General features: G+C 38.6%; 2 long non-coding RNA genes and 1 pseudogene across 5 annotated transcripts in view; 2 read left to right on the top strand and 1 right to left on the bottom strand.

Moving 5' to 3' along the window:
* Window positions 1-14,470, bottom strand: part of LOC309864654 — a 251,154-nt gene that overhangs the window by 153,438 nt on the left and 83,246 nt on the right. For all 3 annotated transcript variants that reach the window (XR_014311666.1, XR_014311667.1, XR_014311668.1), the window contains exon 3: window positions 13,818-13,917. This is a non-coding gene — a long non-coding RNA (uncharacterized lncRNA). The remainder of the gene's footprint in view (window positions 1-13,817; window positions 13,918-14,470) is intronic.
* On the top strand, window positions 82-2,445 carry LOC309864651. Its single transcript, XR_014311663.1, has 2 exons — window positions 82-338; window positions 2,381-2,445. It is a non-coding gene; the product is annotated as an uncharacterized lncRNA (long non-coding RNA).
* Window positions 5,147-7,834, top strand: LOC309864648 (WW domain-binding protein 11 pseudogene; annotated as a pseudogene). Its single transcript has one exon. The product of its transcript is annotated as a WW domain-binding protein 11 pseudogene (transcript).

The raw sequence follows: 14,470 nt of genomic DNA, 5'->3' as shown, positions 1-14,470 counted from the left end.
TAGGGAGATATATGATAAATAGAATCTGATTGGACCTGGGTCAATCTCAGAGGAGGTAGTTCCTCTGAGAGTTTCTATGTTGCTCACAATATTCTCAACACTGAAGGTTCTGCCTTCAGTGTCTCTCTGAAGGCACTGTCTCTCTGCCCAGGCACCTCCCTTTTACCTCTTACTTATCAAGCCTGCTTTATATTCTAAGTCCTAATGGCAACAAGTGTTTTTCAAAGTGAACTGGGATAGCCCAATCTGATATTCACATTTATTATTGTTGAATTTATTCTCGCATTTTCTTCACTAAGCCTGAGGCAATAGAAATGACACAAAACTATGGAAGTCAGGTGAGTGGTCTTGGGATTTTAATGCAGACTTGTTTGTAATCAGAGATGTGACCTTGGGAAAATCACTTACCTTCTCTGAATCTCATTTTGTCTATAAAATGAGGAATTACTCCAGCTATAAATAAAACCCATTCCAGATATGTCTATTTTTTCCAAATAATTCTGTTCTAGTCTATTAACCAGTTATTTGTATGCAAAAAAAAAAAAAAAATACTGATTAACCCCCAGAGCAGTTCAGATAGGTTATATACTAAATGACTTCTTGAAAAGGAAAGTCCCTGAGGCACAACAGACAAAGAAAAAATAATAGACTTCTCTAAATTAAGACAAAGACATAAAGGAAGTGAAACAATTCAATGGGACTTGATTGCTGGAAATGTGCTGATCTTGAATTAGATATCTAAGTATGTTAAGAAAATCACCCAATGAGTTTAACTGCCTGGGACTAAAAACTAAGAAGAGGTATGCCCAACTTCTCAACCAGTAAATCTTTATTCCCTAGTTGCTGAGATAACTTCTGATTCCCACTGGTCATTGCAAAAATGAACAATTTTAGTGAACACTTGCCGCTTGGGTTTTTAATTATTTTGTTTTGGTTTTGTCTAGTAGCCCTCGCTTCCTTAGAGAATGACATCCCTCAGTTTTTGGGGAAATGCCCCTTAACCAATTGTGGGTTTATGGTCTGAGCTGCTAAATACTCCGTAATCTTGGCTCCTTTTTCACAGCAATTTGACCATGGTTGGGCTTCTGATCTAATCTGCCCACTATTCTTCTTTAATATTTTTCATTGTGTCCCTAAAAGGTAGAATCCTTTGCTTTCTGATGCTAAATCTGGGAAGATGCAGCCTTAAAGCTTTCTGTTAGTGGAAAGTGTTCTGGGGGAAAAAAAAAAAAAAGATGAGAGATGGAAAGAAAGCAAGTCTTGGCAGGGTTCAAATGCCAGTCCCTAATATTCCTGGAATGGCTCCTTGCCTTGTAAAAATTTCTTTAACTCATCTTTTAATTCTTAAGCCTAGATTTTCCACCAAAATTAGTTCAAGTTGGATTTCTGTATTTTGCAACCAAAAAAGGTTATGACTGATCTAGTAATTTTCACGATAAGGAAGAAAAGTAGAAAAAAGTGATTTAGCTCATTTCATTATCACCACTGGAAAAAATAATTAATGTGCCCAAGTAATAGAGGCACTCCAATATTTAGATACATTGATCAACAGTGTATATTCTCGGGCGCCTGGGTGGCTCAGTGGGTTAAGCCGCTGCTTTCGGCTCAGGTCATGATCTCAGAGTCCTGGGATCGAGTCCCGCATCGAGCCTGCTTCCCTCTCTCTCTCTCTGCCTGCCTCTCCATCTACTTGTGATTTCTCTCTGTCAAATAAATAAATAAAATCTTTAAAAAAACAAAAACAAAAACAAAAACAAAAAAACAGTGTATATTCTCTGAGCTATTGTACTTGCTGAGCCAAACAAACACAAAATGGTCCTTGACAAAAATAATTATATTTAAAAGGTTTTGATTTTGTTATGTTGTCCTCAAAACGCAACAAGGTGTGAATCATTTGCAAGAACTTCATGGACTTCCTTAAGTGCTGCTGGTCTTCAGTAAGACATGTATGAAAGAAAAATCTATGTGATGTGTAAAATTAGTTGCCCACACAGATCACAGCCTCACAGGACATTGTTAGGGAGTAGAGACATGTAGGAGAGAGGCATATATCTGACCAATATGAAGGTTACCTTGACCACCTCAAAAGAACACAATAGGGTTCAACTAAAATGGCCAGCTTATCCACCTCCCATCTTGTCTCTGAGAACAAAAGAAATTAAAATGATTTTCTACCTACAGGGGTGCCAGGATGGCTTGGTCTGTTAAATGTCAGACTCTTGATTTCAACTCAGATCATGATCTCAGGGTCTTGAGATTGAGCCCTGCATGGGGCTCCATACCGGGTGTGGAGCCTGCTTATCATTCTCAGTCTTCCTCTGTCCCTTCCCACCACTTTTAAAAAATTAATTAAATAAATAGAATTATTTTCTACCTACAGGAAAAAATAGGCACCAACAGCTGGAAGGAAACGATAAGGAAAATAAAAATGAAAATAACTACAAATCACTTCTCATGAGAGTCACTTACTAAACTTGAGCAGCTGGGCCTTGAAAGGCTTGAGACATATTCAACAAGCAAGGGTTAGATTCATTATGTTCTCACTTCTACTCTGTGGTAAACCGGTTTGACAAAAACCTTCTTCACAAATTGTTTTATTATCAGATCAAGTGTGTAAATAAAAGAAAAGTGAGTCCCCAAGAAGAAAGGTAAGAGAAAATGTCACTTGAAAAATGTGGAAGAACAGATTCATGCACAAGGAATTTTAAAGGTTCTCTACCTTTGTGCTCCATAGATCCCTTTGTCAGGTTTGTGAATCCCATGGGCCCCTTTATCTCAATAAAGAGCATTACCACTTCCCCAACATTCCAAGTCAAATATACAGAAATTTTGCAAGGTCACATAATTACAAACTTAGATATAACTTTAACTACAAACTTAACCACAAACTCAGGTATAAGCTATCAGCAAGTTCCATTAGCCCTGCCTCCCTCCCCAATTCTTTCTAGTCAAACCTACCTGATCTAAGTTACTGAGAACTCCTGCAAACTATACTACATCTACTCCTCTTCTACCCCATACTCCAATCTATGCATGGCAGGAAAAATTATTCTTTAAAACTTCAAATCATATTCCCTCACTCCCTGCTTGAACTATTACTATGACTTCATATTTAATTTGCATAAAATAAAAATATGTTACTATGGTCTATGAAGCCCTCATGGCATGAAACCTGAACCAATGATATAATAATGATAGTTAACATTTACTGAATACCTACATATTGCAGACCCTGTTGTAATCATTATTTATGTCTTGTTTTTCATCTTTGAATAATTGCCTAAGTTGTGTATTACTCATACTTAAAGATGCAGAAACTGAGACACAGATAGGCAAGGTAATTTGTGCAATGCCAAATAAATAACAAATGGCAGGTCTTTATTTGAACCTAGGCACTAGATGCTAGGTAAAAAAGAGAAAAAGAAAAAAAGGGAGTCGAGCCTGGATTCTTTTTTTTTTTTTTTTAAGATTTTATTTATTTATTTGACAGACAGAGATCACAAGTAGGCAGAGAGGCAGGCAGAAAGAGAGGAGGAAGCAGGCTCCCTGCTGAGCAGAGAGCCCGATGAGACGTGGGGCTTGATCCCAAGACCCTGAGATCAAGACCCGAGCCAAAGGCAAAGCTTTAACCCTCTGAGCCACCCAGGCGCCCCGAGCCTGGATTCTTAAACACTACACTATTTCACTTCTTACCTTCTCCCTTTCCCCTGTTACTAATACACTGTGTTTCAACTCCACATCTTTCTGTTCCTTAATATACCAAGTTACTTTCTATTCTCAAGGACTTGCACCTGTTTTTCCCTTCTCTGGAGTACCCTTCCCCAGATCTTCATATGGTTAACTCCTTCTCATTGATCAGGACTCAGCATATCATAGGCACTTGTGGTTGCCTATTCAAATCTATGCCCTCTTTTTTCACTAATTTTTTTGTAGTTTAACTTTTTCTGGCCAACCCTGTACTTTAGAAAAGTGACTCAAATCCCAGTTCCAGGAGCTGAACTTTAATTAGTTTAAGTCTTAAACTCTAGGCCAGTCCTGGTAATTTCATTTCCCATGCAGGTGATATAATTTGGGTCAATAGATGCAATGCAAAGTCTTCTGGGAACAGAGAACTCTTGCTGGTGTGTGTGTGTGTTTCTGTATGTCTGTGGTCTGTGAAAGAGAGAGAGACAGAGAGAAAGAGACCTATGGAAAGAAGTTGTCATTTTTACTTAAGGACTCGACCTAAGGTGCCTGGGTATGGAATGCCTAGGAATGATGGTCTCATCTTGCAAGCAGGAAAGTAGCTAATCCACATGCCAAAATAGGTTTATAAGAACCAGTATTTTCTTACATCTACTAGTCTCTGGCTAATCTTAGAGCCCATCTACCTTAAGACATCTTTTTTATGTAAGATAACTAACTCTTCTATCATTTAAACTATTTTGTGCTCAGGTTGTTTGTTACTTGCAGATGAAAGTATCCTGGCTGACCCACAGTTAGTAGCCTCTCCAGAGAGGCTTCTCTGACAATCTGATAGAGTTATATTATCCCCTGTCATTCTACCACATCCCACATTTACTTTTCTTCATAGTACCTATCATCTGAAAGTATCTTGTTATTTATTTTCCATCTGCTTATTTCCCTGGAATGTGAATTCCTTATAAAAAGGAATCTTCATTTTATCCATTGCTAAATTGCCTATACCCAGAATATGGTCATATTCCTCCTCTCAAAATCTATGTGACCTTGGAAAATGTGCTTACTATCCCTCTATGGTAGTGAGATTATAAAGATCAAATAATCTTTGCGTATTATTACTCGGTCTTTAGACCTCAATGTGAGGCAGAAATCTAGCAAAATCCTAGAGAAGAACATAGGCAGTAACTCCTATGACATTGTCCACAGCAACTTCTTTTAAGACACATCTCCAAAGGCAAAGGAAACAAAAGCAAAAATGAACTTTTGGGACTTCATCAAGATCAAAAACTTCTGCACAGTGATGGAAACAGTCAACAAAACAAAGAGGCAACCCATGGAAAGGGAGAAGATATTCTCAAATGACACTACAAAGAAAGGGCTGATATCCAAGATCTATAAAGAACTTCTCAAACTCAACACACACAAAACAGATAATCGTGTCAAAAAATGGGCAGAAGTCAGCTTTCAAGATGGCGGTGGCTGGGTGGCTGACCGGCACGCAGAGGTGAAGGCCCCTAGGAGGTAAAAGAGGCCCCTCCCCACTTCTCGCAGTGCCAGGAGTCCAGCAGAAGTGTTTTTTGTTTTTTTTTTTTTCTGTTTTAATGAACAAGTAAACCATACAAATTGTCAACATGGGACGGAGATCGACATCATCCACCAAGAGTGGAAAATTTATGAACCCCACAGACCAAGCCCGAAAAGAAGCCCGGAAGAGAGAATTAAAGAACAAAAAACAGCGCATGATGGTACGAGCTGCACTTTTGAAGATGAAGGATCCCAAGCAAATTATACGGGACATGGAGAAATCGGATGAAATGGAGTTTAACCCGGTGCAGCAACCACAGTTAAACGAGAAGGTGCTGAAAGACAAGCATAAAAAGCTACGTGAAACCTTTGAACTTATCCTACGTCTCTATGAAAAAGAGAATCCAGATATTTACAAAGAACTGAGAAAGCTAGAAGTAGAATATGAACAGAAAAGGGCACAACTTAGCCAATATTTTGATGCTGTCAAGAATGCTCAGCATGTGGAAGTGGAGAGCATTCCCTTGCCAGATATGCCACATGCTCCTTCCAACATCTTGATCCAGGACATTCCACTTCCTGGTGCCCAGCCACCCTCCATCCTTAAAAAGACTTCAGCCTATGGACCTCCAACACTGGCAGTTTCTATACTTCCTCTTCTTGGACATGGTGTGCCACGTTTGCCCCCTGGCAGAAAACCTCCTGGTCCTCCCCCGGGTCCACCACCTCCTCAAGTCTTGCAAATGTATGGCCGTAAAGTGGGCTTTGCCCTAGATCTTCCCCCTCGTAGGCGGGATGAAGACATGTTATATAGTCCGGAACTTGCTCAATGGGGCCATGATGATGATGTTTCCAGCACATGACGGGTATCCTGAGGACATGGATCAAGATAAGCATGATGACAGTACTGATGACAGCGACACTGACCGATCAGATGGAGAAAGTGAAGGGGATGAATTTGTGCACCGTGATGATAACGAGAGAGACAACAATGAAGAAAAAAAGTCAGGTCTGAGTGTAAGGTTTGCAGATATGCCTGGAAAATCAAGGAAGAAAAAGAAGAACATGAAGGAGCTGACTCCTCTTCAAGCCATGATGCTTCGAATGGCAGGTCAGGAAATCCCCGAGGAGGGACGAGAAGTAGAAGAATTTTCAGAGGATGACGACGAAGATGATTCTGATGATTCTGAAGCAGAAAAGCAATCACAAAAACAGCGTAAAGAGGAAGCTCTTTCTGATGGCACATCTACTGCTTCTTCACAGCAGCAAGCCCCCCCACACAGTCTGTTCCTCCTTCTCAGATTCAAGCACCTCCCATGCCGAGACCACCTCCTCTTGGACCACCCCCGGCTCCACCCTTACGGCCTCCTGGACCTCCCACTGGCCTTCCTCCTGGACCACCTCCTGGAGCTCCTCCATTCCTGAGACCACCTGGAATGCCAGGACTCCGAGGGCCTTTACCCCGACTTTTGCCTCCAGGCCCACCACCAGGCTGACCCCCCGGCCCTCCCAGGGCCACCTCCAGGTCTGCCTCCTGGCCCTCCTCCTCGGGAACCCCCACCAAAGCTACCTCCCCCTGCTCCTCCAGGTATCCCTCCACCTCGTCCTGGCATGATGCGCCCACCTTTGGTGCCTCCACTTGGACCTGCCCCACCTGGGCTTTTCCCACCAGCTCCATTGCCGAACCCAGGGGTTTTAAGTGCTCCACCCAACTTGATTCAGCGACCCAAGGCGGATGATACAAGTGCAGCCACCATTGAGAAGAAAGCAACAGCAACCATCAGTGCAAAGCCACAGATCACTAATCCCAAGGCAGAGATCACTCGATTGGTGCCCACTGCATTGAGGGTACGTCGGGAGAATAAAGGGGCCACTGCTGCTCCCCAAAGAAAGTCAGAGGATGATTCTGCTGTGCCTCTTGCCAAAGCAGCTCCCAAGTCTGGTCCATCTGTTCCTGTCTCAGTGCAGACTAAGGATGATGTTTATGAAGCTTTCATGAAAGAGATGGAAGGGCTCCTGTAGCAGCTTTTAATGCCAGAGCAGGTTTCTGTTCATATCAGTGGTTCATGGGGAAAGAGGCTCTTTCTAAACTTTGTGAAAGAGCGACTTTCACTGTCAGGGTATTTTTAAATTTCAGTTCAAGGAATATCCTAAAGTTTAGCCTTGTTCAGAATTTATTGCATATAAGAGAGGATTATTTCATTCAGAATAGATTGGTTATTGAAGCAGTGCTGCTAATATCCATTCCCTTTCATACCACCATGTTCATCCCGTTTGTTCCCCTTCTCCAATTCTTTGGAAACTTGTGATCAGGGGATCTTTGTTACTTGTTTTGATTCTCTTCTTGTGTGCAGTGGGCACTGGAGTAGAGATTTCTGAAAAAAACAGTTTATTTTATCTCATCTTGCCTTTTGTGTTTGAGTTATTTTAATATTTTCTTGTAAATATTTTGTAATATTTTAGCGAAATGGATCGCAGTGTCATTTCCTAATACAAAGCAAGATATGTGGGAAGAAAATGTACAATTCTTTGATTAAAATTATTTCCCACTGACCCAAACTTTGAGTGTTTCGTGAAATAAATAAATAAATGTTCTACACCAAAAAAAAAAAAAAAAAAAAAAAAAAAATGGGCAGAAGACATGAGCAGACACTTTTGCAAAGAAGACATACAAATGGCTAACAGACACACACAGAAAATATTAATCATTAGCCATCAGGGAAATTCAAATTAAAACCACATTGAGATACCACCTCATACCAGTTAGAATGGCCAAAATTAACAGAACAGGAAACAAGTGTTGGAGAGGATGTGGAGAATGGGGAACCCTCTCAAACTGTTGGTGGGAATGTAAGTTGGTGTAGTCACCTGGGAAATAGCGTGGAGATTCCTCAAAATATTAAAAATAGAGCTACCTTATGACCCTACAATTGCTACAATTGCACTACTGGGTATTTACCACAAAGATACAGATGTAGTGAAAAGAAGGGCCATCTGTACCGTAATGTTCATAGCAGCAATGTCCACAATCGCCAAACTGTGGAAAGAGCCAAGACACCCTTTAACAGACAAATGGATAAAGAAGATATGGTCCATATATACAGTGGAATATTATGCCTCCATCAGAAAGGATGAATACCCAACTTTTATATCAATATGGATGGGACTGGAGGAGATTATGCTAAGTGAAATAAATCAAGCAGAGAGAGTCAATTATCATATGGTTTCACTTACTTGTGGAGCATAAGGAATAACATTGAGGACATTAGGAGAAGGAAAGGAAAAGTGAATTGGGATAAATTGGAGGGGGAGACGAAGTATGAGAGACTGTGGACTCTAAGAAACAAACTGAGGGTTTTGGAGGTGAAAGGGTGGGTGGTTGGGTGAGCCTTGTGGTGAGTATTATGGAGGGCACATATTGTATGGAACACTGGGTGTGTGGTGCATAAACAATGAATCTTGGAATCTTGGAACACTGAAAAAATTAAAAAAAAATAAAAATCAAATAGTTAATTCATATAAAGTAATTTAAAAACTGCCTGGCACACCGTTAATGCTCAATAACTTATTACTATTCTTATTATAGGCATTCAGTATTAGTTGAATGAATGAAGTTATTAAAAAAATAAATCTGTAAGATGTGATGAGTCATTCCAAAATTAGAACATAATGATAGAAGAACTTGTCTCACTCAAAAGAAGCAGTTTTAAAAGGAGCAATGGAGTAGTGCTAAAGGTAAGAAAATTAACATCTGCACAGAAATCTTCATTCGCTGAAGACAGAGTACTGAATAAGTAAAAAAATAATAGTGACCACCATGGAGCACCCAATGTGGTGTGGATATTAGGGCTGAACAAGACAGGAGAGGCTTTTGTCCTTAAGAACAGTGAAAGAAGACGTCAACTGTCCATTTTATTTGGCTAAAAGTCAACCATGTAAGGGTGCTTAAATATCAATAATGACAATTTAATCTCTAAGAAGCAAGGACAGAACTAGAAGAAATTACCAGTTTGCACCTGGTTCTGACAGTAAGAAGAATTGATTGGTAAAGTGAAAATAATGTGGATTTTGAAAAAAAGGGACCATGATATCCTAATTTTATTTTTGTCCAAGAAAAAGAAAACTGGACATCATGGATTGTACACTCTGCACTATGTGAATGTCTTCAAAACATTTAGAGCAAAGATATGTATTATTCATGGCATGAGACTCCTAAAGAGATTATGACTCAAAAATGTCATGTTCTCAGGCACCTGGGTGGCTCAGTGGGTTAAAGCCTCTGCCTTCGGCTCAGGTCGTGATCCCAGGATCCTGGGATCGAGCCCCACATTGGGCTCTCTGCTCAGCGGGGAGCCTGCTTTCCCCACCCTCGCTGTCTCCCTCTCTGCCTATTTGTGATCTCTGTTGGTCAAATAAATAAATAAAAATCTTTTAAAAAATGTCATGTTCTCAAAAATGCAATTTTGAGTACAATTACAAATAATAAAATGAGAAGGAAAGTACAAAGAAAACTTAAAAAGTAGCTACAGATATTTTAAAAAGAAAATATTCCTCCTAACGATGATGAATTATAAACTATGATGAAAATAATTTGCAAGATCGCTGAGTACTAACAGCATTATTAATATTAAAAATATTAATATTTTAACATTATTGCTGGGTACTAACAGCAATATTATTAATATTTTAATATTAATATAAATATATTTATATTTATGAAAATATTAAAATATTACAAAGATCAGAGATTGATGAAAGAGTCAAAACAGTACATTCAAAAATCTATAGGGAGGTGAATCTGTGATTGGTTCCTAGCTGCATTCTGCATGACTGATAAAAAAGCAAATTCAAGCCATATTTTCTCCCTTAATAACATTATTAATATAATAGGTCATTATTAATCCAGAATATCATCTGGGCTTACATAAGAGGGTTCACATGCTCATAATCTGAATAAAATGTCTTTGAGCAATCTAGAATAATAAGGTTGGGGGCTAGCTTAAGTTGGTGAATTAGCCATTGGCTATGCTAAAGGATAGTTAATGGTTTATGTCAACCTAGAAGAAATAGCTGAGTTGAATGCCACATCTTAAAAATTTTGAGGTTATAGTCATTGCATTTTTCAATGATAAATAGCTTGCTAGTATTGCAAAAACACTACTCAAAAAAATAAGGCTCCAAACGGTTTTGGTGGCTTGGGATAACAGACTGAATTTAATAAGATTGGGTTTAATAAGAATAAAAGAATGATCCTGAACCAAAGTCCAGAATATTAGTGGCACAAAACCAGGCTATAAGAAGAACTCTGACTCCATTTTTTGATGTTTGCTGACACATTTTATTCCTCACCCCATCCTCTTCCTCTTTTTCCCTACACCTGGGCAAGCTTTTTTTTTTTTTTTTAAGATTTTTTATTTTTTATTTCTATTTGTCAGGGAGAGAGAGATATATAAAGAGAGGGAGAAGCAAGCTTCCTGCTGAGCAGAGATCCTGATTCGGCACTTGATTCCAGGACCCCGGGATCATGACCTGAGCGGAAGGTAGATGCTTAACCAACTGAGCCACCCAGGCATCCCTGGGCAAGCTTTTAAGAAAGCCTGAGCACTTCTTTCTTTGGCTTTGGCAAGAGATTCAAACCATGCAAGGCCCTTCTTGTGCATAGAAATTCCCACCAAGCCCTGATTTCTAACCAAAACAAACATAAGAAGCCAACTCTTTGCCTTGCTTTCTCAAGCCATTTCAGTTCTGCTTGAGAGGACTGCCTTCATCTCTTAGGAGACCTTAACTGTGCATGAATCTTTTTATATCCTTTTGGTATGAACTCATAGCATCATCAGTCTCCATGTTCAAACCAAACTTCGTGGGGTGGGGGGGGATCCATCTGCCCCTGCAAGGTGAATACAACATGCAGGATTGACAGGGAGGAAGAGGATACAATTTAGGAGTAACACAAAACAAATTTCCATGAGTCTAAGAAAGACAGAGTGTATAGGTGAGAAAGTCAGGAACAAAAAGCACAGTAGACGTCCATGGTATGGTAGAATTGCCATAAGGACAAATATGATCTTAGGGGCTTCAGAACAAGGGGTATCAAGATAGGAGGCACTCTCTCCAATTCTCTGTGGGTCATGCACCCTGGGGTTTCAAGTTTTCAGGGCTGCCTCTTGATCTCTTCTCTAATATCACTCACTTCCTTAGTGATATTGTCTAAGCTCTTCCATTTACACCCCATCTATATGTTGGTAATTCCTGGGTGTTTATCTCAACATAGACTAGAATGGCCCTCCCCAGTGTGAGGTAGGCCTCATCCTAGACAGTGGAGGCTTAGGTAGGAAAACAAAAAGGCTGAGTAAGGGAAAATGTGTTCTTTTTGCCTGATTGTCTTTGAAATAAGACATTGGTCTTCTGCCTTTGGATTCAGAGTCAGACTGGAGTTCACCATCAGCTCTCCTGGGTCTCCAGCTTGCCAAATACAAAGCATGGGACCTCTCAGCCTTCATAACCACATCAATCAATTCTTTAAACAAATTTCATGATCAATAAGTGATAGATGATAGAAAGATAGATAGATAGATGTAACAATATGTCCTTATATCCTATTTGTTCTCTTTCTCTGAAAAACCAGACTAATATACTTACCTTCTCAGTGAGGACTCCCCTGGTCATTTTAGCCAAGGACTATAACACCATTTCCTCCACCCCCATTTTGTATGATTGTCCTACTTTATTTTCCTCTCTCAAGTACTTATCACTCTCAAAGTTACTTTATATTATTTATCTCATATATTTTCTCTCCTCCCCACTTAAATGTAAATTCCATGAGGTTATTTTAATCCATTGTTTCCACTGCTTTATCCTTAGTATCAAGCACAGTGCTCTAGTGGGTATTCAGTAAATATTTTCTTGAATGAATGAATGAATGACTAAATGACCCTTGAAATATTTTGTCTTAATTTTGACATTGAAGGATATTGTCACTGATTTTGGGGGGTTTTTTGTGGGAGTTTTATTTTGTTTTGTGAATGAAAGAACTTCAAATCATATCCCATACAGAACAGAAGAAAATGAATACTTTTAGCTCGAGGGATAGGAAACAAGGAGTTGGAAGAGGAGAATGGAAATTGGTATGATATGGTAGATAACTTCAAATATTTCAGGTCTCCTAAGAAAAGGGATAATCATATTCTATTTGTATTTCTAAATGATCAACTTGTATAAATATATGGAAATCATAGGCAGACAGATTTCGATTCAATTCAGAATTTTTTACATAACCCAAGCTTTCCACTAAGCACTTGGGCTTCCATTGAAGGAGCTAGTTTCTCCTTCTTGAAGGTTTAAAATGAATGAACACTTCACGGGATCTTAATATTATGCTAGAATATAACACATTTATTTTGAGAATGAAATCGTATGGGTGCCTAGTACTGAACTTGGAGGACATATTTACAAATGAAGGAGAGGGGGAAAAAAAACTCAATAGCTTCCAAATATGAATTTGATTTAGTAATTTTTCCAGCTTCCTAAACTAGTTGAAAAAGTTTTAATACCTAAAAAAAAGTACTCTGTTATATGGGAAAAAAAATCCCCAACTTCTCTCTTAAGTTTTAATACTGTCATCTGAACCCTTCTTTACTCTCCTTTTTTCTCCCCAACACACACACACATTCAAGTTCTAATCACTATAATTATAGGTTTCTGACTCTGATATTTCTAGAATTCTCTTAATCTTTCCTCAGATTATAATTAAAAACAGAGGCTAAAGGGTGCTGCTTGAACATCTCCTTTATATATATATATATATATATATATATATATATATATATAAAATTTTTAAATAGCTGCTTTAGAAAATAGTGTAGTACTCTAACTTCCTTTCGAAAGCTGAAATTCCATGCTACTACCCTTTCTGTCAATAGACAAGAACCCCATGTATCTGAAATTAACTCTGTCTCAAGGACAGAGACCACAACTTTCCTTTGCATCTTCCCACAGGATCTATTAAGGTAACTAATACTCATTAAATGTTGACTGTCTAATACATAGATTCCTAAAGACCCATTGTATGGAAAACAAACTGAGGGTTGCGGAAGGGGAGGTGGGCAACAGGATGGGGTAATTTAATGATGGGCATTAAGGAGGGCATGTGATATGATGAGCACTGGGTGTTATATACAAGTAATAAATTACTGAACTCTACATCCGAAACTACTGCTGTACTTATATGTTGTCTAATTGAATTTAAATTAAAAAAAAAAGAAAAGAAAAGCATTTGTCTTTATCCTATCTTCCTCATTTTTAAAGGTTTCAAAGGACTTTCATAAAAAGATAATTTAAATAAGCTGATATGTTAATAATCATGCTATGAATTGATCCCATAGGATTAGAACTGTCCTACTTCATTTAGATTGCTTTTAATAGAGTTATCTATCTTTTCTAATTTTCTTGATTACAGATCATCAGCTATGATCATCTTTTCCCCTTCAGATCTGGGTAAAACTGGACTAATTCCCATTCTGCATCCTACTGAAAATCTAATGCAAATTTTAAGGAGGAAGTAAGGTGAGGATGTGTTTGGGGTGGGTAGGGTAGGTTCTCATGTTATGACTTACCTCCCAATGTTTACTTCTGCTAGATTAGCTCAGTGTCTTTCATCTCACTGTCTTTACTGTCAAGTTGTACAAAATCTCAGCCATATGAGTCATTCAGCCCCTGTTCTTGATTTCCACCAAAAAGCAGGGGGAGAAAGGAAACAAAAAGGAACATTCAGAAATCCTTGCATGTATTGCAGATTTCAGAGATGATTTTGGAATAATAGAGGGAGTTTTAATCATAGCAATACAGCAATACACCTCAAAACTGCTTTTCAGACATTCCACTTCTTCAAATACCCCCTTCTTCTGAGTCCTAGCTCCCAAAAAGTTCTAGAGTTCTCCCCTTTTTGTTTTCCTTTGCCCACAAATCCCTTCTTATTTCTTAAGTAGAGAAGTATGGCAATGTTAAGATTTATTAGAAATCCAGTAAAACAGTCTTCTTTCATGCTACCTTTTTTTATATCTCTTTATCTCTCTTTATATTTTTATATCTATTTTTTATATATCTTTTTTTATATATAATAAATTATATATAATTTATTTTTGTCTTTCAAACATCATTCAGAATGAACTCCTTTTCTTTCCTACTCTCTGGTCTGTAGCTCAGTTCCACAAATCTACCACAATTTCTTTCTTTGTCCCCTTCAATACATACCCTGACCTAATGTATG

The sequence above is a fragment of the Mustela nivalis genome (assembly GCF_964662115.1).
Source record: "Mustela nivalis genome assembly, chromosome: 5".
Lineage (NCBI taxonomy): Eukaryota > Metazoa > Chordata > Mammalia > Carnivora > Mustelidae > Mustela > Mustela nivalis.
Note: the sequence above shows the minus strand (reverse complement) of the source record. Positions and strands in the feature narration are given on the sequence as shown.